The sequence below is a fragment of the Nematostella vectensis genome, chromosome 5 (genome assembly GCF_932526225.1).
Source record: "Nematostella vectensis chromosome 5, jaNemVect1.1, whole genome shotgun sequence".
NCBI classification, from domain to species: domain Eukaryota; kingdom Metazoa; phylum Cnidaria; class Anthozoa; order Actiniaria; family Edwardsiidae; genus Nematostella; species Nematostella vectensis.
In genome coordinates, this window is record NC_064038.1 from 12,154,367 (window position 1) to 12,178,053 (window position 23,687).

The following is a 23,687-nucleotide window of genomic DNA, read 5'->3' on the forward strand; positions in this document are numbered from 1 at the left end:
CATTAAAACTCATTCATTATTCAGCCAATCTATTCATAAACTTTGAAAATTATAAATAATTACCTTATCGGGAGCCGGTAAACAACCAGCGTTAAGAAACGCATTTCCGCACCCGAAAAAGTATCCCGAAAACTCCCCCGGTAACCTAACGGGTCCGGTAATTACCGGTCCTTTTCAGAAACGACCCCCTTATGTGGTCCTCGTAACTACGGTTGTACAAGATTATCCGTGTGTGGTACTCTCCGTAGCTTATAGATAACGTGTCTAGTGTGGTCCTCGTAACTACGGTTGTACAAGATTATCCGTGTGTCGTACTCTCCATATCTTAGATAATGTGTCTGGTGCGGTCCTCGTAACTACGGTTGTACAAGATTATCCGTGTGTCGTACTCTCCATATCTTAGATAATGTGTCTGGTGCGGTCCTCATAAATACGGTTGCACAAGATTATCCGTGTGTGTGGTACTCTCCGTAGCTTAGATAATGTGTCTGGTGCGGTCCTCATAACTACAGTTGTACAAGATTATTCGTGTGTGGTACTCTCGATAGCTTAGATAACGTGTCTGCTGTCCTCATAAATACGGTTGTACAAGATTATCCGTGTGTATGGTACTCTCCGTAGCTTAGATAACGTGTCTGGTGCGGTCCTCGTAACTACGGTTGTACAAGATTATCCGTGTGTGTGGTACTCTCCGTAGCTTAGGATAACGTGTCAGTTGCGGTCCTCATTACTACAGTTGTAAAAAATTATCCGTGTGTGGTAAACTCAGAAAATCACCTAGTAAGCCCGCCCCGATAAGCTCTCCAATTCCTGTTATCTTCGGATCGAAAACAAAATCCTTCTAACTGACAGGAGCACAAGAGCTCCCGTAAATGTACGGGAATCGCATCTTATGCGAAAAATAGTACCAAAAAATCGATGTTTTTTTCCTAATATTCATAGCTGAATTCATAGATCAATTACTCATCTTCAGTTTGCTAAGTTTAGATAATCAATTTGTTGCTTTTTTGCTATCAAAACTCGCCATTTTTAAGTCGTGTCGAGTTGTAGTAAATTTTCATCAGAGAGGAATAGAAACCCTTCCAATGCTTTTACAGAACCCGGTAAGAAGAGGACCAATCACGGCTAACATCATTTTATGCGATCACTTATCGGCCAATCAGATTTCACCTCGATTTGACATGTAGCTGTCACCGTGCGCCTAAAAGATTGTAAACAACTTTGCGAAGTTATTGGAAGTTTTGCTACAACATGAGACTTTATTACTTGTTTTTTAGTCTTTTTTTTTTAAAAAAGTGCCTACGCTTAACGTGATGTTTGGTATCTCAGCTGTCTAAAAACATCGAGAAATCTAGGATTTCTCATTAAAACTCATTCATTATTCAGCCAATCTATTCATAAACTTTGAAAATTATAAATAATTACCTTATCGGGAGCCGGTAAACAACCAGCGTTAAGAAACGCATTTCCGCACCCGAAAAAGTATCCCGAAAACTCCCCCGGTAACCTAACGGGTCCGGTAATTACCGGTCCTTTTCAGAAACGACCCCCTTATGTGGTCCTCGTAACTACGGTTGTACAAGATTATCCGAGTGGTACTCTCCGTAGCTTATAGATAACGTGTCTAGTGTGGTCCTCGTAACTACGGTTGTACAAGATTATCCGTGTGTCGTACTCTCCATATCTTAGATAATGTGTCTGGGTGCGGTCCTCATAAATACGGTTGCACAAGATTATCCGTGTGTGTGGTACTCTCCGTAGCTTAGATAACGTGTCTGGTGCGGTCCTCGTAACTACGGTTGTACAAGATTATCCGTGTGTGTGGTACTCTACGTAGCTTAGATAACGTGTCTGGTGCGGTCCTCATAACTACGGTTGTACAAGATTATCCGTGTGTGTGGTACTCTCCGTAGCTTAGATAACGTGTCTGGTGTGGTCCTCGTAACTACGGTTGTACAAGATTATCCGTGTGTCGTACTCTCCATATCTTAGATAATGTGTCTGGTGCGGTCCTCGTAACTACGGTTGTACAAGATTATCCGTGTGTGTGGTACTCTCCGTAGCTTAGATAACGTGTCTGGTGCGGTCCTCATAACTACGGTTGTACAAGATTATCCGTGTGTCGTACTCTCCATATCTTAGATAATGTGTCTGGTGCGGTCCTCGTAACTACGGTTGTACAAGATTATCCGTGTGTGTGGTACTCTCCGTAGCTTAGATAACGTGTCTGGTGTGGTCCTCATAACTACGGTTGTACAAGATTATCCGTGTGTGTGGTACTCTCCGTAGCATAGATAACGTGTCTGTTGCGGTCCTCACAACTACGGTTGTACAAGATTATCCGTGTGTCGTACTCTCCATATCTTAGATAACGTGTCTGGTGTGGTCCTCGTAACTACGGTTGTACAAGATTATCCGTGTGTGGTACTCTTGATAGCTTAGATAACGTGTCTCAGAGTGCGGTCCTCATAAATACGGTTGTACAAGATTATCCGTGTGTATGGTACTCTCCGTAGCTTAGATTACGTGTCTGCGGTCCTCGTAACTACGGTTGTACAAGATTATCCGTGTGTGTGGTACTCTCCGTAGCTTAGGTAACGTGTCTGGTGCGGTCCTCGTAACTACGGTTGTACAAGATTATCCGTGTGTGTGGTACTCTCCGTAGCTTAGATAACGTGTGTGGTGCGTTCCTCGTAACTACGGTTGTACAAGATTATCCGTGTGTCGTACTCTCCATATCTTAGATAATGTGTCTGGTGCGGTCCTCGTAACTACGGTTGTACAAGATTATCCGTGTGTCGTACTCTCCATATCTTAGATAATGTGTCTGGTGCGGTCCTCACAACTACGGTTGTACAAGATTATCCGTGTGTCGTACTCTCCATATCTTAGATAATGTGTCTGGTGCGGTCCTCATAACTACAGTTGTACAAGATTATTCGTGTGTGGTACTCTCGATAGCTTAGATAACGTGTCTGCTGTCCTCATAAATACGGTTGTACAAGATTATCCGTGTGTATGGTACTCTCCGTAGCTTAGATAACGTGTCTGGTGCGGTCCTCGTAACTACGGTTGTACAAGATTATCCGTGTGTGTGGTACTCTCCGTAGCTTATAGATAACGTGTCTGGTGCGGTCTTCGTAACTACGGTTGTACAAGATTATCCGTGTGTGGTACTCTCCGTAGCTTAGGATAACGTGTCAGTTGCGGTCCTCATAACTACAGTTGTACAAAATTATCCGTGTGTGGTAAACTCAGAAAATCACCTAGTAAGCCCGCCCCGATAAGCTCTCCAATTCCTGTTATCTTCGGACCGAAAACAAAATCCTTCTAACTGACAGGAGCACACAAATGTACACAAATGTACGGGAACCGCATCTTATGCGAAAAATAGTACCAAAAAATCGATGTTTTTTCCTAATATTCATAGCTGAATTCATAGATCAATTAATCAATTACTCATCTTCAGTTTGCTAAGTTTAGATAATCAGTTTGTTGCTTTTTTGTTATCAAATCTCGCCATTTTCAAGTCGTGTTGGGTTGTAGGAAATTTTCATCAGAGAGGAATAGAAACCCTTCCAATGCTTTTACAGAACCCGGTAAGAAGGGGACCAATCACGGCTAACATCATTTTATGCGATCACTTTTTGGCCAATCAGATTTCACCCCGATTTGACATGTAGCTGTCACCGTGCGCCTAAAAGATTGTAAACAACTTTGCGAAGTTATTGGAAGTTTTGCTACAACATGAGACTTTATTACTTGTTTTTTAGTCTTTTTTTTTTTTTTAAAGTGCCTACGCTTAACGTGATGTTTGGTATCTCAGCTGTCTAAAAACATCGAGAAATCTAGGATTTCTCATTAAAACTCATTCATTATTCAGCCAATCTATTCATAAACTTTGAAAATTATAAATAATTACCTTATCGGGAGCCGGTAAACAACCAGCGTTAAGAAACGCATTTCCGCACCCGAAAAAGTATCCCGAAAACTCTCCCGGTAACCTAACGGGTCCGGTAATTACCGGTCCTTTTCAGAAACGACCCCCCTTATGTGGTCCCCATAACTACGTTTGTACAAGATTATCCGTGTGTGTGGTACTCTCCGTAGCTTAGATAACGTGTGTGGTGCGGTCCTCATAAGTACGGTTGTACAAGATTATCCGTGTGTGTGGTACTCTCCGTAGCTTAGATAATGCATTTGGTGCGGTCCCCATAACTACGGTTGTACAAGATTATGTGTGTGTGTTTTATTCTCCGTAGCTTAGATAACGTGTGTGGTGCGGTCCTCGTAACTACGGTTGTACAAGATTATCCGTGTGTGTGGTACTCTCCGTAGCTTAGATAACGTGTGTGGTGCGTTCCTCGTAACTACGGTTGTACAAGATAATCCGTGTGTGGTAAACTCAGAAAATCACCTAGTAAGCCCGCCCCGAAAAGCTCTCCAATTCCTGTTATCTTCGGACCGAAAACAAAATCCTGCTAACTGACAGGAGCACAAGAGCTCCCGTAAATGTACGGGAATCGCATCTTATGCGAAAAATGGTACCAAAAAATCGATGTTTTTTCCTAATATTTATAGCTGAATTCATAGATCAATTACTCATCTTCAGTTTGCTAAGTTTAGATAATCAATATGTTGCTTTTTTTGCTATCAAATCTCGCCATTTTCAAGTCGTGTCGAGTTGTAGTAAATTTTCATCATAGAGGAATAGAAACCCTTCCAATGCTTTTACAGAACACGTTAAGAAGAGGACCAATCACGGCTAACATCATTTTATGCGATCACTTATCGGCCAATCAGGTTTCACCTCGATTTGACATGTAGCTGTCACCGTGCGCCTAAAAGATTGTAAACAACTTTGCGAAGTTATTGGAAGTTTTGCTACAACATGAGGCTTTATTACTTGTTTTTTAGTCTTCTTTTTAAAAAAAGTGCCTACGCTTAACGCGATGTTTGGTGTCTCAGCTGTCTAAAAACATCGAGAAATCTAGGGTTTCTCATTAAAACTCATTCATTATTCAGCCAATCTATTCATAAACTTTGAAAATTATAAATAATAACCTTATCGGGAGCCGGTAAACAACCAGCGTTAAGAAACGCATTTCCGCACCCGAAAAAGTATCCCGAAAACTCTCCCGGTAACCTAACGGGTCCGGTAATTACCGGTCCTTTTCAGAAACGACCCCCCTTATGTGGTCCCCATAACTACGTTTGTACAAGATTATCCGTGTGTGTGGTACTCTCCGTAGCTTAGATAACGTGTGTGGTGCGGTCCTCATAAGTACGGTTGTACAAGATTATCCGTGTGTGTGGTACTCTCCGTAGCTTAGATAATGCATTTGGTGCGGTCCCCATAACTACGGTTGTACAAGATTATGTGTGTGTGTTTTATTCTCCGTAGCTTAGATAACGTGTGTGGTGCGGTCCTCGTAACTACGGTTGTACAAGATTATCCGTGTGTGTGGTACTCTCCGTAGCTTAGATAACGTGTGTGGTGCGTTCCTCGTAACTACGGTTGTACAAGATAATCCGTGTGTGGTAAACTCAGAAAATCACCTAGTAAGCCCGCCCCGAAAAGCTCTCCAATTCCTGTTATCTTCGGACCGAAAACAAAATCCTGCTAACTGACAGGAGCACAAGAGCTCCCGTAAATGTACGGGAATCGCATCTTATGCGAAAAATGGTACCAAAAAATCGATGTTTTTTCCTAATATTTATAGCTGAATTCATAGATCAATTACTCATCTTCAGTTTGCTAAGTTTAGATAATCAATATGTTGCTTTTTTTGCTATCAAATCTCGCCATTTTCAAGTCGTGTCGAGTTGTAGTAAATTTTCATCATAGAGGAATAGAAACCCTTCCAATGCTTTTACAGAACACGTTAAGAAGAGGACCAATCACGGCTAACATCATTTTATGCGATCACTTATCGGCCAATCAGGTTTCACCTCGATTTGACATGTAGCTGTCACCGTGCGCCTAAAAGATTGTAAACAACTTTGCGAAGTTATTGGAAGTTTTGCTACAACATGAGGCTTTATTACTTGTTTTTTAGTCTTCTTTTTAAAAAAAGTGCCTACGCTTAACGCGATGTTTGGTGTCTCAGCTGTCTAAAAACATCGAGAAATCTAGGATTTCTCATTAAAACTCATTCATTATTCAGCCAATCTATTCATAAACTTTGAAAATTATAAATAATAACCTTATCGGGAGCCGGTAAACAACCAGCGTTAAGAAACGCATTTCCGCACCCGAAAAAGTATCCCGAAAACTCCCCCGGTAACCTAACGGGTCCGGTAATTACCGGTCCTTTTCAGAAACGACATCCTTATGTGGTCCCCATAACTACGGTTGTACAGGATTATCCATGTTGTGGTACTCTCCGTAGCTTGGATAACGTGTCTGGTGCGTTCCTCGTAACTACGACTGTGCAAGATTATCCGTGTGTGTGGTACTCTCCGTAGCTTAGAAAACGTGTGGTGCAGTCCTCATAGCTACGGTTGTACAAGATTATCCGTGTGTGTGGTACTCTCCGTAGCTTAGATAACGTGTCTGGTGTGGTCCTCGTAACTACGGTTGTACAAGATTATCCGTGTGTGTGGTACTCTCCATAGCTTAGGATAACCTGTCAGTTGCGGTCCTCATAACTACAGTTGTACAAGATTATCCGTGTGTGGTACCCTCCATATCTTAGATAATGTGTCTGGTGCGGTCCTCGTAACTACGGTTGTACAAGATTATCCGTGTGTGGTACTCACAGTAGCTTAGATAACGTGTCTGGTGCGGTCCTCATAAATACGGTTGTACAAGATTATCCGTGTGTGTGGTACTCTCCGTAGCTTAGATAACGTGTGGTGCGGTCCTCATAGCTACGGTTGTACAAGATTATCCGTGTGTGTGGTACTCTCCGTAGCTTAGATAACGTCTGATATGCGGTCCTCGTAACTACGGTTGTACAAGATTATCCGTGTGTGGTACTCTCCATAGCTTAGATAACGTGTCTGGTGCGGTCCTCGTGACTCTTTCCATAGTTTTAGATTGCGTCTGGTGCGGTCCTCATAACTACGGTTGTATTAGATCTTGTAGATTATCTGTGTGTCGTACTCTCCGTAGCTTAGGTAACGTGTCTAGTGTGGTCCTCATAACTACGGTTGTACAAGATTATCCGTGTGTCGTACTCTCCGTAGCTTAGATTACGTGTCTGCGGTCCTCGTAAGTACGGTTGTACAAGATTATCCGTGTGTGTGGTACTCTCCGTAGCTTAGATAACGTGTCTGGTGTGGTCCTCGTAACTACGGTTGTACAAGATTATCCGTGTGTGTGGTACTCTCCGTAGCTTAGATAACGTGTCTGGTGTGGTCCTCGTAACTACGGTTGTACAAGATTATCCGTGTGTGTGGTACTCTCCGTAGCTTAGATAACGTGTCTGGTGTGGTCCTCGTAACTACGGTTGTACAAGATTATCCGTGTGTGTGGTACTCTCCGTAGCTTAGATAACGTGCCTGGTGTGGTCCTCGTAACTACGGTTGTACAAGATTATCCGTGTGTGTGGTACTCTCCGTAGCTTAGATAACGTGTCTGGTGTGGTCCTCGTAACTACGGTTGTACAAGATTATCCGTGTGTGTGGTACTCTCCGTAGCTTAGATAACGTGTGGTGCGGTCCTCATAACTACGGTTGTAAAAGTGTATCTGTGTGTGTGGTACTCTCCATAGCTTAGGATAACCTGTCAGTTGCGGTCCTCATAACTACAGTTGTACAAGATTATCCGTGTGTGGTACCCTCCATATCTTAGATGTGTCTGGTGCGGTCCTCGTAACTACGGTTGTACAAGATTATCCGTGTGTGGTACTCACAGTAGCTTAGATAACGTGTCTGGTGCGGTCCTCATAAATACGGTTGTACAAGATTATCCGTGTGTGTGGTACTCTCCGTAGCTTAGATAACGTGTGGTGCGGTCCTCATAGCTACGGTTGTACAAGATTATCCGTGTGTGTGGTACTCTCCGTAGCTTAGATAACGTCTGATATGCGGTCCTCGTAACTACGGTTGTACAAGATTATCCGTGTGTGGTACTCTCCATAGCTTAGATAACGTGTCTGGTGCGGTCCTCGTGACTCTTTCCATAGTTTTAGATTGCGTCTGGTGCGGTCCTCATAACTACGGTTGTATTAGATCTTGTAGATTATCTGTGTGTCGTACTCTCCGTAGCTTAGGTAACGTGTCTGGTGTTGTCCTCATAACTACGGTTGTACAAGATTATCCGTGTGTGGTACTCTCCATAGCTTAGATAACGTGTCTGGTGCGGTCCTCGTGACTCTTTCCATAGTTTTAGATTGCGTCTGGTGCGGTCCTCATAACTACGGTTGTAAAAGTGTATCTGTGTGTGTGGTACTCTCCATAGCTTAGGATAACCTGTCAGTTGCGGTCCTCATAACTACAGTTGTACAAGATTATCCGTGTGTGGTACCCTCCATATCTTAGATGTGTCTGGTGCGGTCCTCGTAACTACGGTTGTACAAGATTATCCGTGTGTGGTACTCACAGTAGCTTAGATAACGTGTCTGGTGCGGTCCTCATAAATACGGTTGTACAAGATTATCCGTGTGTGTGGTACTCTCCGTAGCTTAGATAACGTGTGGTGCGGTCCTCATAGCTACGGTTGTACAAGATTATCCGTGTGTGTGGTACTCTCCGTAGCTTAGATAACGTCTGATATGCGGTCCTCGTAACTACGGTTGTACAAGATTATCCGTGTGTGGTACTCTCCATAGCTTAGATAACGTGTCTGGTGCGGTCCTCGTGACTCTTTCCATAGTTTTAGATTGCGTCTGGTGCGGTCCTCATAACTACGGTTGTATTAGATCTTGTAGATTATCTGTGTGTCGTACTCTCCGTAGCTTAGGTAACGTGTCTGGTGTTGTCCTCATAACTACGGTTGTACAAGATTATCCGTGTGTGTGGTACTCTCCGTAGCTTAGATAACGTGTCTGGTGTGGTCCTCGTAACTACGGTTGTACAAGATTATCCGTGTGTGTGGTACTCTCCGTAGCTTAGATAACGTGTCTGGTGTGGTCCTAGTAACTACGGTTGTACAAGATTATCCGTGTGTGTGGTACTCTCCGTAGCTTAGATAACGTGTCTGGTGTGGTCCTCGTAACTACGGTTGTACAAGATTATCCGTGTGTGGTACTCTCCGTAGCTTAGATAACGTGTCTGGTGTGGTCCTCGTAACTACGGTTGTACAAGATTATCCGTGTGTGTGGTACTCTCCGTAGCTTAGATAACGTGTCTGGTGTGGTCCTCGTAACTACGGTTGTACAAGATTATCCGTGTGTGGTACTCTCCGTAGCTTAGATAACGTGTCTGCGGTCCTCATAAATACGGTTGTACAAGATTATCCGTGTGTGTGGTACTCTCCGTAGCTTAGGTAACGTGTCTAGTGTGGTCCTCGTAACTACGGTTGTACAAGATTATCCGTGTGTGGTACTCTCCGTAGCTTAGATAACGTGTCTGGTGTGGTCCTCGTAACTACGGTTGTACAAGATTATCCGTGTGTGTGGTACTCTCCGTAACTTAGATAACGTGTCTGGTGTGGTCCTCATTTTACTGTTGTACAAGATTATCCGTGTGTGGTACTCTCCGTTATTCGCATTTTCCTACATTCAGTAGAAATTTGACGAGTTTCATGGTATTTTTTAATAGTAAAACATAATTTTGAAAAAGGTTGTATATACATATTTTTTTGTTTTTTATCAGGAATGGCTTCCATTAGGTTAAAGGAGGTACTATCATGTGTTCAAGAAAATTGAAGCAAATACAGCAAAATGGGCGTTTTTTATTCTCTTCATGGACTAATTTTGAAAAAGGTTGTATATACATATTTTTTTGTTTTTTATCAGGAATGGCTTCCATTAGGTTTTAAAGGAGGTACTATCATGTGTTCAAGAAAATTGAAGCAAATACAGCAAAATGGGTGTTTTTTATTCTCTTCAGAATTTAAGTCTACATTAAAACACTATACATTCTATATAAAAGCATATCAGAAGATTACGCTAGTTTAGTATATATTGTATTTGCCAAGGTGAATAAATAATTTTTCTAGAAGAAATATTGCAAATATTAGCTAAAAAGTTTTAGAAACTTCCTCTTCTTTGCTTTTTCGGCTAATAGTCTATGAAATGTACCCTTTTCTGAAAGGTCCGAAACACTGACCCTCCTTGTAGAGAACCATAGACACACTATATCCCCATATGAAATTATTAGGGGGTTCACGGTACATTAAGCATGATATTTGTGTGCAAAAAAAAAAGAAAACCTATTTTTACCAACATTCCATGGACTAGGGGACCGGATTGGCACATTTGTATCAGCCCACTTTGTGAATGAATGAATAAAATAAGCTCTAGAACTTGTTTTCAAAATTGTTTACTACTTTAGTTTATTATATTATTCTGGTTCAGTTTTTTAGAAAATTTTCATTTGTAAAATTATTATCTATCTGTTTGTTACTCAGGTTGTGTTAATTTTTGCTGAGCTGCATTAATACAATTGCCTTACATAAATCCTGCCCTAGCATCATGCTTCTAAGCTGGTAGCTTTCTCGGAGTCTATCTTGTAAGTGAGATTCACCTGAAAAAGTTTGGAGAACAGCATTTAAGACAAAACCCCGAAGGGAGAGGGGGGCACTCTATAAAAGTAGAAGAGGATGATTGTCCTGTCTTTTAGGTTATGATAAAATTCTTCCAATTGCCATCCTATAAAGGGTGTTCAAAGACTCTTTCGATTCTGCTATTCCTTAGGGGGTCTCACTCTCATGCCAATGGATCATCCTATCCAATCACAAAAGGATTTTAAGACTAGATGACAGCAATCTTAAAAGTCAGTAAAGAAGAACGCAATAAAAAGGAATACTGAAAATATGTGTGATTTTAGAGCAATGTTTAAAAAATTGATTCAACCACACCTGATTTACTATCCCTTAGGGGTAAGAATTGCTGTTGACCACACCCATAAGTGCTATCCATTGATATCCATTGATATTTTTTAAAATGGAACCTATAATAGAAAATGATTATATGAACTCTCTGCTGTTTTATCAGATTTAGGAGCTGATGGAGGTTGGAAGAACTATTATTAGGAAATTCTGTAACGAAAAACTATCACTATCAAGCTAAATGTTCTTCTACAAAAAAGTTCAAAATCTGTATTTTACTTTGATTTCACATTAAAAAATCATGAAAAAACGGATATGTGACACTATCATTTTTCCGAGTTTCAGTGTTGTAAGAAAACATCAAGGTGCCCCTTGATATTTGTATTTTTTAATTCACCAACAAAGGTCTATCACAAATCCTGCATTCTGATTGGCTGAGTTACTATTGGTCTATTAGTGATAGATGGAGTAGCGAAATGCTTAGAAAAATGGGTACTGAGTACATTGAGTACTATGGCAGTCCATGGTAGACAATAGCAAGTCATTGTACTCAATGGCAAGACATGGCAGTCCATGGTATTCAATGGCAAGTTATGGCAATCCATGTTGGTGGACTACCATGACTTGTCATTGAGTACTATGGCAGTCCATGGTAGTCAATGGCATGACATGGTTTTCTATGGCAAGTTGTGGCAGTCTTAGTGCCATGGACTGTCATGACTTGTCATTGACTATCCATGCATGCTTGGTGTAGCAATCTCCCTTTACTTTGGACCATATACAGTATCATCATGGTGCTACAACTTACATTAGTAATAAAGAACAGCTATATGTGATGGGAATCATGAAGTCATAACCCTAAGTTTGTAAATCTAGTTGGTGAATTCTAAAAAAAAAAGGCCTTAAAGCCAATGAAAGTTTCATTTATACCTCAAAAAGTGATGAGAGTTTTGGTCAATGTTTCATTGGATGAATCACCACTTCTGCTTTTATGTTCAATTTATCATGGAGGCTAATTATTTTCTCATGATAGATGGTGAATGAGTAAATAAAACTTATAATTATGTGTAGTACCCAACAAATGAACAGATTCAGCTTATTACCAAGGTGCTAAGTTGGCGAATTCAAATCAAAGAAAGTTTAAAAAAAAAAAAGATTGTCTTGGTAAATACTAAAATATTTTAAACAGAACTCAAATTGCTACTTATCTCTGGATGTGAAATCATTCTTTAAGTCATGACAGTCCCTGGTAGTGGACAGCCATGACCTGCCATTGAGTAATATGGCAGTCCATAATGGCAAGTCATGGTAGTGTATGGCAAGTTGTGGCAGTCCAGAACAGTCGTTGTGCCATAGGCTGCCATGACTTACCATGCTACCATGGATTGCCATGATTACCATGGACTCTAATAACTTGCCACCAACTACCATAACTTGCCATTGACAACCATGACTACCATGGACTGTCGTCATTGACTATCCATGCATGCTTGGTGTAGCAATCGCCCTTTACTTTGGACCATATACAGTATCATCATGGTGCTACAACTTACATTAGTAATACAGAACCGCTTATGTGACGGTAATCATGAAGTCATAACCCTAAGTTTGTCAATCTAGTTGGTGAATTTTTAAAAAAAATTAGCCCTCAAAGCTGATGAAAGTATCATTTATGCCTCAAAAAGTCATGAGAGTTTTGGCCAATGTTTCATTGGATGAATCACCACTTCTGCTTTTATGTTCAATTTATCATGGAGGCTAATTATTTTCTCATGATAGATGGTGAATGAGTGAATAAAACTTATAATTATGTGTAGTACCCAAAAAATGAACAGATTCAGCTTATTACCAAGGTGCTAAGTTGGCGAATTTAAATCAAAGAAAGTTTAAAAAAAAAGATTGTCTTGGTAAATAAAGATTATAAACAGAACTCAAATTGCTACTTATCTCTGGATGTGATATCATTCTGACTTTAAGTCATGACAGTCAATGGTAGTGGACTTCCATGACCTGCCATTGAGTAATATGGCAGTCCATGGTAGTCAATGGCAAGTCATGGTAGTGTATGGCAAGTTGTGGCAATCCGGAACAGTCTAAGTGCCATGGGCTGTCATGACTTACCATTGGCTACCATGGGCTCTAATAACTTGCCACTAACTACGATAACTTGCCATTGACAACCTATGACTACCATGGACTGTCATGATTTGTCATTTACTATCCATGCATGCTTGGTGTAGCAATCGCCCTTTTCTTTGTGACTATATATCATGGTGCTACAACTTACATTAGTGATACAGATCGGCTATATGTGATGGTAATCATCAAGTCATAACCCTAAGTTTGTCCATCTTGTTGGTGAATTCTAAAAAAATTAGGCCTCAAGACTTCGAAAGTGTATAGTTTATACATTCAAAATTCATGAGAGTTTTGGTCAATGTTTTATTGGATGAATCACCACTTCTGCTTTTATCTTCAATTCATCATGGAGGCTAATTATTTTCTCATGACAGATGGTTAATGAGTAGGTAAAACTTATAAATATGTGTGGTACCCAAGAAATGAACAGAATCAGCTTATTACCAATGTGCTAAGTTGGCGAATTCAAATCAAAGAAAGTTTGAAAAGAAAACAAAATATCGTCTTGGTAAATACTAAAAGATTATAAACAAAACTCAAATTGCTACTTATCTCTGGATGTGAAATCATTCTTTAAGTCATGACAGTCCCTGGTAGTGGACAGCCATGACCTGCCATTGAGTAATATGGCAGTCCATGGTAGTCAATGGCAAGTCATGGTAGTGTATGGCAAGTTGTGGCAATCCGGAACAGTCTAAGTGCCATGGGCTGCCATGACTTACCATGCTACCATGGATTGCCATGATTACCATGGACTCTAATAACTTGCAACTAACTACCATAACTTGCCATTGACAACCATGAACTGTCATGACTTGTCATTGACTATCCATGCATGCTTGGTGTAGCAATTGCCCTTTACTTTGGACCATATACAGTATCATGGTGCTACAACTTACATTAGTAATACGGAACCGCTTATGTGACGGTAATCATGAAGTCATAACCCTAAGTTTGTCAATCTAGTTAGTGAATTCTAAAAAAAAATTAGGCCTCAAAGCCGATGAAAGTATCATTTATTCCTCAAAAAGTCATGAGAGTTTTGGTCAATGTTTCATTGGATGAATCACCACTTCTGCTTTTATGTTCAATTTATCATGGAAGCTAATTATTTTCTCATGATAGATGGTGAATGAGTAAATAAAACTTATAATTATGTGTAGTACCCCAAAAATGAACAGATTCAGCTTATTACCAAGGTGCTAAGTTGGCAAATTCAAATCAAATAGAGATTAAAAAGAAAACAAATATTGTCTCTGCAAATACTAAAAGATTATAAACAGAACTCAAATGGCTACTTATCTCCAGATGTGAAATTGTTCTTTAAATCATGACAGTCCATGGTAGTTAATGGCAAGTTATGAATACTATGACAGCTCATGGCAGACAATGGCAAATCATGTTAGTCATGCAATGGAAAGTCATGGTTGTATGGCAAGTTGTGGCAGTCCAGAACAGTCTTTGTGCCATGGGCTGCCATGACTTACCATTGGCTACCATGGATTGCCACGATTAACATGGACACTAATAACTTGCCACTAACTACCATAACTTGACATTGACAACCATGACTACCATGGACTGGCATGACTTGTCATTGACTATCCATGCATGCTTGGTGTAGCAATTGCACTTTACTTTGTGACCATATATCATGGTGCTACAACTTACATTAGTTATAAGGAACCGCTATATGTGATGCTAATCATGAAATCATAACCATAAGTTTGTCCATCTTGTTGGTGAATTCTAAAAAAATTAGGCCTCAAGACTTCAAAAGTGTATAGTTTATACATTTTAAATTCACGAGAGTTTTGGTCAATGTTTTATTGGATGAATCACCGCTTCTGCTTTTATGTTCAATTTATCATGGAGGCTAATTATTTTCTCATGATAGATGGTGAATGAGTAAGTAAAACTTATAATTATGTGTAGTACCCAACAAATGAACAGATTCAGCTTATTACCAAGGTGCTAAGTTGGCGAATTCAAATCAAAGAAAGTTTAAAAAGAAAACAAAAGATTGTAGTAGTGGACAACCATGACCTGCCATTGAGTACTATGGCAGTCCATGGTAGTCAATGGCAAGTCATGGTAGTGTATGGCAAGTTGTGGCAGTCCAGAACAGTCTTAGTGCCATGGGCTGCCATGACTTACCATTGGCTACCATGGATTGCCATGATTAAAACTACCATAACTTGCCATTGACAACCATGACTACCATGGACTGGCATGACTTGTCATTGACTATCCATGCATGCTTGGTGTAGCAATCGCCCTTTTCTTTGTGACTATATATCATGGTGCTACAACTTACATTAGTGATACGGAACCGCTATATGTGAGGGTAATCATGAAGTCATAACCCTAAGTTTGTCCATCTAGTTGGTGAATTTAAAAAAAAAATACTAAAAGATTATAAACAGAACTCAAATTGCTATTTATTTCCGGATGTCTATTGTATGCAATGGAAAGTAAGGCAGTCCATGGTAGTGGACTACCCTGACTTGCCATTGAGAACTATGGCAGTCCATAGTGTAGACAAATGGCAAGTCATGGTAGTCAATGGCAAGTCATGGTAGTCATGCAATGAAAAGTCATGACAGTCCATAATAGTGTGGCTTAATTTATTATAACAAGAGAGACATTGGTTTGCGGACAAATACCCCAGAAATTTCCTATCCTTTTTATAGCTGAATTAGTGGGAAGGTATCCTTTATCAGTTGTTAATATTTAAGAAAGCTTACTTCTAATTATAAGTACAGTCGAAGCTCTCTGAGCGACCGCTCTCGTAAGCGACCAGCTCCGATAACGACCATGATCACAAATCACCGATTGAATTGTCACAAAAACTCTGTAATTCTTAGCTCTCGTAAGCGACCAACTTATCGGTGCGACCAGCTCCGTTAACGACCAAAATTTAAAACCACCAACTGAGATTTTTTTTATTTTTAAGCTCTCGTAAGCGACCACATTAATTTTTTCTTTACAACATCAGTCAACACCTGATAAACATCATATCCAATGCATGCTGAAATCACATATAAAGCGGAAATGTTGTGATGTTTCACAAAAGCTGCCTTTCCAGTAGGCAACCATTAAAGAATTTCATAATTACAATTTTCTAACTTTGATTTTAACCATGGGATTGACATTTCTTTGTCTCTAGAATATGTATAAATGCAAGGAAAATCAAGCAATAAACCAAAATATTACAGCGTTGTTATCATCTGGATAATTTTTAGATTCCATTTTAATTAAGCTCTCTTAAGCGACCAACACCTATTGTTCAAGCTCTCGTAAAAGACCAGCTCCGTTAACGACCACAATTCTCAGTTCCCAAGGTGGTTGCTTACGAGAACTTCAACTGTACTTAACACATTGACCCCTCAACCGGCCTGTACCGGCTTTGGGAAGTACCCACAACCCAAAAAATTCATAAATTCAAAATAAACACAACAAGATGAAGATACTCAGGCATCAGTCTAAGGGATAAATGGTCTTGCAGATATGCATCCAACCAAGGCGTTGGCATCTACTCTTAAGCCAAATAATAGCACAGGTTCTTTGACAAATCTCAAATCGAACAAGGAGAGAAAAGCAGAATCACCCCTCTCAATAAAACGCTCAAAATACCACACAAGGGAGAGAGATCAGCAAACACAGCTCAAGACACAAATAGATACCTTTATTCTGATCCTCCAGGTACATTTCTTTGGCCTCAAAACACAATGTCCATTCCTTGAAGGATTGTACAACCACGAAAATATCTTTACGAATTGCAAAGCATTCTGGGAGATCCAGGGGAAAATTCACGAGGGGAGGGCCAGTCAACACTCCTCTCCCCAAAGTCAGATGTTTTTTTAGAAGTCTTTTCACCTCGAAGCCAAACAAATCAATTCCAGATAATAGAGACCCGCAGTGTAAACAATTTTGGAATCAATTTGGTTTCAGAAAAGACAGCATTTAGGAGAGCTGTGGTGATTCATTAGAAAATTATTTTCTCATCCGGGCAAAGCCAAACAAGAAAAAAATCATCATTAATCCACCTTTGCTTGCAAATATCCATAAGCAAAGCACTCAATTATGCCCCAAAAGACTTCATGATGTCCTGAGACACTCTCCTAATATGCTCATAGCTGTATTTTTGATGAAAAATACAAGCAACCATCAACTTGTGCTGGCTTCAGCACATCGACGAGGGATTAAAAGTGGGGACCGCAAAGCACTGTTGGAAAGCTTGGATATCGCTGACTAGGTGCAGCTGTGTTTGACTTTGACGGGCTGTATAAAACTCAGAATAGGGGGGGAGGTATCTGTTTTCAGTCTGTTTTTTGTAAATTCAGCTCCAAAAAAGCCAGGAGTCAATGGGTTAAGTAATTACTTGCTGTATACTTGTGTGCTGGAAAAATGTCAACACAAGGAATTTTCATTGCTCCGACAAAAAGCTAATATCAAAGGCGAACCAGAATAACAATCAGTCCCTCGTGATACTTCGGGAAAATAATAATTTGAAGTTGTGTCTTGACTGTTTCGTCAATAAAGCTAATTTAATTAATAAATTACGGGGTTTAGTCCCTCGAAAGAAAACTTCCCCTAACAAAGGGAGAGGAAGAGAGACAAAGGCAAGTAACTTAATTTCACCTAGCCCAGCTTCGAGCGAGTTCACCGCGAAAATAACAAAGCTTTCGGCAAAATTCCACCGGCAGCGGCTGCACAGACAATTCTCACAACAAGCTATTTCTTCCTTTGTTGGGGGAAGTTTTCTCTCGAAGGACTAAACCCCTTTCTGCGCCACAATTCCCCTTAAAAACAACACAAAAAGCTAATATAGTAATTAAACTAGCTTTAAGAAGAACAGTCAAGACACAACTTCAAATTATATTATTTTCCCGAAGGATCACGAGGGACTCATTCTTATCCTGGTTCGCCTGTGCTAATATTAATAAGTGAAGTCTTACGAGTCTTACTTTACTTACCTTCTTTCAAATTCCATTGTTTATCCTTCTTTCCATCGTTTGTACATCTTTATATTATAGTGTGTCGATCTTTCTTGGTTTTCACGACGAAAAAAAGGCAAAACATTTGCCAAACCATCGTGTTGGCTGATGGCCGCGAGTTGCAAGAGCAAAACGCGCGAAAAATAGACGCAGGGTTCCCGTGAGTGAAAACACAAAAATAAAAAAAGTCAAATCATTGTAGGTTTTTACTGTAGCTGCCAGGGTTTTATTAAAAAAAATAGCAATCCCGCATAGCGCAAAAGTGTATTCATTTTTAATTATTTTACTGAAGAGACGTATTGCTAAATTAACCCAAATGATGTGCTGACAGGCAACCACGGTCAGAAATCAGAGAACTCTCGACCTCAACATGGTGATCTCTCTAACGCTAAATAAATATATCACATATGACATATCTTAAAAGATATGCGCTAGCTCAACGTGGACCATGTAAACCATGTGTGCTTAGTTTTACCCGGTCCTCGTAAACCACGTAAGGCTTGTTTTTACCCGGACCTCGTAAACCACGTACGGTTTGTTCTATCCGGTCCTCGTAAACCGAAGTGTGTATCATCACTGAAATTAAAACGCCTTTAAACACCATAAATCAGTCTATTTATATACTTTCAGTATATATAGTTTTGAATTACGTAGTAATAACCTATTTTACGTACATTTCTGACCGGTCCTCCTAAGCCGGTCTCAGGTCATGGTCCTCGTAAACCACCATCGGTGCGTATGTGTGTGTGTGCGTGTGTGTGTGTGTGCTTCCCTCTGTCTGCTCCCCGGTTTGTTTTCTGTATTTTTATGTGCTTGTCTGTTTGTGTAACATGGTCCTTTTTATTTTTCTTCACAGTACTTCGATGGAAACTATGACAGTAATACAGTGGTATCGCACCGTTTGCTCCCGTCTGTACAAACTAGATATATTCGAATCTACCCTGTTAAAGCCAGCCTTGATATGATTGGGGCTCTCCGTATCGACTTCTTCGGCTGCCCAATCGGTAAGACTCATTTAACTGTGCTTGGATTATACACCTATTTTTTTAAAAAAACGTTGTCATTGCAAACGGCAAATGGCGATTGTCAAATGGCAGTTCTACGACCGAAAGGACCCATGGATCCCACAATATTTGTTGTAGATTCAGAAAAATATAAATAAAACTTACGACTGTCCATTTAATGTAATTATTATATTGTTCTGACATCGCTTGAGTTTTTTTACGACTGTCCATTTAATGTAATTATTATATGGTTCTGACATCGCTTGAGTTTTTTTTTTTGAGTTTACAAATAATTACTACCCTAAACATCTTTCCGTCGCAGAACTGCCATTTCGCGATTGCCATTCGCTGTTCGCACTGACAACCTTTATTGAAATAGGTGTATACTCATAACAGCCATAACTAGCCGAACGACTAGCGACCGACCGCTGAGTGTCTTACTGTTTCTTATTTCTTTCTTTGCGTTTTATCAATATGAAAATGATATAGATCTAGGCATTGATTAAACGCGAAGCTCAAAACAGAATATTTGCTTATTTTCGCTGAATAATTTCCAAATTTTTTGCACAACCTTGCAAATGCGTATATACAATGTTTTTTTTGTGCATATTATGATAAAAAAGACACCTATTTTGATAATCCGTTTGATGACCCTTCACACAGGTTTAGCATTTTATGACATGATGGATTTATTTTTTCAACACAATCAATTGAGAACATAATTTGCGCTCCCTGTGGTAAATTTTACAAATAGTAGATAACTCAATGGTAAGGTTTCTTTTCATTTATAAAGGATAATTTGCTTCAATGAATGTATGCATAATTATCATTAACAAATTATTATTGTGCAAAATTATTTTTGGCGAAAATCGAGTTCGAACAAACAGAATCATTCGATAACATCGGCGATTTCGATCTGTTTCACTTTAAGAATCTAATCGACAATAAATTGCTGTGAAATAAAGATGATTTCAAGCACTTGCCATGTATTAACCTCTACATTATGTTTAATTGAGAGTCTAAAACTGAAATAATCAAAATTTTAAAAAAAATGACCATAAAATTTCTAGTAGCATGTGGCTCAATGGAGAATCCTTGCTTTTTAAAGGCAAATTTTACTGCAACAACAAAGGCGATATCATTGTAAAAGCAGGAGCAGAAGGCTATGCTACAATTATAAAATTCAGTAGAGAATATGATGATGACATTTATGTCTCCCAAGCGGGGAAAAAACTTTAATCATGACTTGACGGAAGACTGCCTCAAAGGCTTTGTGTCGACTTACACATCACGACTGCACCTGAGCCGTCACAAGAAAAGCAAATCCCCCACTGATGATTCCGCAGTATACCAACCACTTAAAAGACAACGACGGTCTAATGTGTCGTCATTACGCAGTTTAAGCAACGGAAAGGAGAACGGCAACGGCAACGGGAAAACCGCGCGAGGACTGGGATGAGGAAGTAATGACGAGTGCAGTTGTAAACAAAGTAAGCAAGCACAAAACGGCAAAACGCGAGCTTTCTTGCTCCTTTATTCCCGACTGCTATCGCAATTTTTCGTTTTATTCATTTAAATTATATTTCTTCACTTAAACGAGCAAGAGAGAAACTTCCGCAGAGCCAAGCTGATGGAATCATAGCCGACGAGGAGTTTGTTTTGCTTTACGATTTAAACAAACCAGACAATCTTGTTCCCCCGTACGAAAACTAAAAAAATGTTTCACAAGGATCTTTTGGAGGAAGATGAGTGCTTATCTGAATTCAGGTTTCACAAGCGAGATATTCCTGCAATATCTGCAAAAGGATCTCCATTGGACAACTGTTTCGGATTCATCGATGGAAATGTAGTGAGACCTATTTGCCGACCAAACCAGCACCAGGAGATTGTGTACAATGGCCTCAAACGAGTTCATAGTATAAAGTTCCAGTCCGTGGCTCCCGAGTGGCATGATAGGGAACATTTATGGACCAATAGGTAAGACATGCTAACCTAGCTTGTGTGCTACTTAATTCCCAACTTTTAAGAATTTATATAACCCAAAGTTGACCCATTATATTTTTATTGATTTCCCTGATGGCTGTCTATCCCGTTTCACCTGCAAAAGCAATATTATATCAACCACAAATATATAACAACCACAAAAGTAATTATCAAATAAAAAGTGGTTGATTGCAAATACACTTGTAATTAGTATTACATTTGTAGGTGGCAGATCTAGCCCGATTTAGCCCCAAATGCCGATGTTATAAAGGATTTTCCGCAAAAGGTTAAATTATCAAATCTGTATTTTCTTATTTATTTTCTTTGGCACAGAGGGAAAACGACATGATGCTTTCATGCTGCGGGAGTCTGGCCTCCCCCACGATCTTGAGCTGCATGCATTCTCTAGCCTCCTGCACCACATCCACTATGCCTTTATGGAGACCCAGCATATCCCCTCCGCATTCATCCACAAGGCCCCTCCGGCAATACAGTCCACCCCCTCACACCACAGATGGAAGAGTTTAATGAATCAAATGGACATCCGTGGAGTAGCTCCTTGGGGACATTGTAAATTATTTTAAGTTTATTGATTAAATAAAATTTTAAGATTGTTCCGTCTTCAGTAAGAAAAGCTTATATTGTCTTTGCTCTTCTTAGAAATGCCTTAAATTCACTCTATGGAAACACTACTTCTCAGTTTTTTTATCAAAAAAATATACTTAGATTAAAATACTTCTATGTCACCATAATCAAAATAAGCATCAGATAAAAGTTTTTTTAACATTTTAATGATATTTTTAATAACATTAATATAGCCATAAAAAAGCAAATATTTTGAATAAGGTTTATATTCAGATGCGAGAAAGCCTTGCACTGGAAGAACATCACAAATCTGTGTAAGCTAAGAAAGTAATAAATTACTTCACTATAAATAATAAAGTTCAATAAATAATTTTCTGAAACTAGTTCTTGTAGCCATCATGGCTTGAGATTGTTGCTGCGTCATTGTGGACTTCATTTGTTGTTGTTGCTGCCACTGCTGCTGCTGCTGCTCCTGCTGTTTCTGTTAGGAAGCAAACAATTGTTATTGCTGTTGTAGCATTCGTGCTTGAAAAGCTTGCTGAGCCTTTGTTTTTGGCCTCTTGAGCCTGCATTTTAAGCTTCATCTATTCTTCTTTCAACTTTTATTGCTGTTCTGATCTTTCTTTGAGGTACTGCAAATTGTCTTTCGCAGAACATCTCTAATAAGCTTTTCCTTTCTTCGGCTCTCCTTGACTTTTCTTGGTCTGCCGGTCTGCCATTCTTTCCAGAGCCCTTGCCCTCATCTCTTCTGCTCTCTTTGGGGAGGAACTTCAATGCCTCTTGCTTTCCTTTTTTTTTTTACAAGGTTTACCCTATCCCGGACAGTCCTGCCACTGACACTAAGAGTGATTTTCTGGGACAAATGTGGACCGTGAAGGCTAGCAGCAATTTTTTTTTTCCCACAGGGCAAACCTCTGTTTGCTCCCTTTGAGGTATTGGTATGGGTCAATGGCAGCAATGCCTCTGCACAAAAGGATGTCATGCGGTGGCAGCCATATTTTGCTTTCACCTAAAAAAAAAGAAACATTTTAAGATTACATATTCATTCATGTTTAATAATGTGAGATTCCAGAAATGTCCATACCCCCAAGACAAGATAATTGGAAATTTCACAGGGGTGGGGGGGTATGAAAAAATATGGTGTGTTTGTAAAGAAGCAAACACTAGGCTACATTTTTTTTGCAAAGCCATCAATGAATAACATCACCATTATCAAAATCACCATCATCATCATCAGCATCATCATCATCAAATCAAAGCAGCCAAAAGAAAACGGCTCTCAGAAAACAATTCATAAGAGGAGAAACAAGAGCATTCAGAGTTGAAAGCTTATAAGTAGACAGCAGGAAAAAGTAAATTGCTATAGACAATGAACGATTAAATGTCTAGAAAACAACATGGCATCGATATTTTGAAAATGAAAGACATAAAACAAGAGAGACATGTTTTGGAATAGTTTTGAAATCATTCTTTTTTAATACATGTGATTTATTGTGTTAATAGAAACTATTGGCCGATAACAGAGTATCGACTATATAAATCAAAGCACAAAATACACACATCGCACCGTCAATGTTTGAAGTAGAATATGCTGAAGAATATGCTGAAGAACTCCATGCTCCCGGTTTGTTGGAAATATTAAAAAAAGGAAAAACAATGAAAACAATTTAATACACAACTCACGTTTTAGACAACGCAACTTCGGAACCTTTATGTCGAGGCCAGGATAAAAACTTCGGCTGGAAGAATTGGGAGCATGCGCAGTACGACTTAGGGGTTTTTCCCTTCGTTTTCCGTTGCCGTTCTTGTTTCCGGTGTTTAAACTGCCTATTCAATTTCAAGGAAAACTGCCTGTTCTGTGGCGAGTTGTGTGTTGTGGAGACAGACAGAACAAATCCCAAAGGATTGAAAAAATGCAGTCTTATTTTGCACAGTGAGTGCTTTTAAACAGGCTATTCTTGACACCTGTACTGAACAAAATGACAAGATCGCCAACGAAGTGAGAGTCCTTGTAAAAGGTACCGTAAGCAATTTACA

At 39.6% G+C, this 23,687-nt stretch overlaps 2 long non-coding RNA genes across 2 annotated transcripts; one reads left to right on the plus strand and one right to left on the minus strand.

Moving 5' to 3' along the window:
* Window positions 1–9,966: 9,966 nt before the first annotated feature.
* On the minus strand, window positions 9,967–18,817 carry LOC125563053. The gene is made up of 2 exons (XR_007308082.1): window positions 18,058–18,817; window positions 9,967–10,635 (listed from the first exon to the last, which is right to left on the minus strand). It is a non-coding gene; the product is annotated as an uncharacterized LOC125563053 (long non-coding RNA).
* Window positions 18,818–20,491: 1,674 nt separating this feature from the next.
* LOC125563068 lies at window positions 20,492–22,033 on the plus strand. Its single transcript, XR_007308094.1, has 2 exons — window positions 20,492–21,059; window positions 21,399–22,033. It is a non-coding gene; the product is annotated as an uncharacterized LOC125563068 (long non-coding RNA).
* Window positions 22,034–23,687: the final 1,654 nt, after the last annotated feature.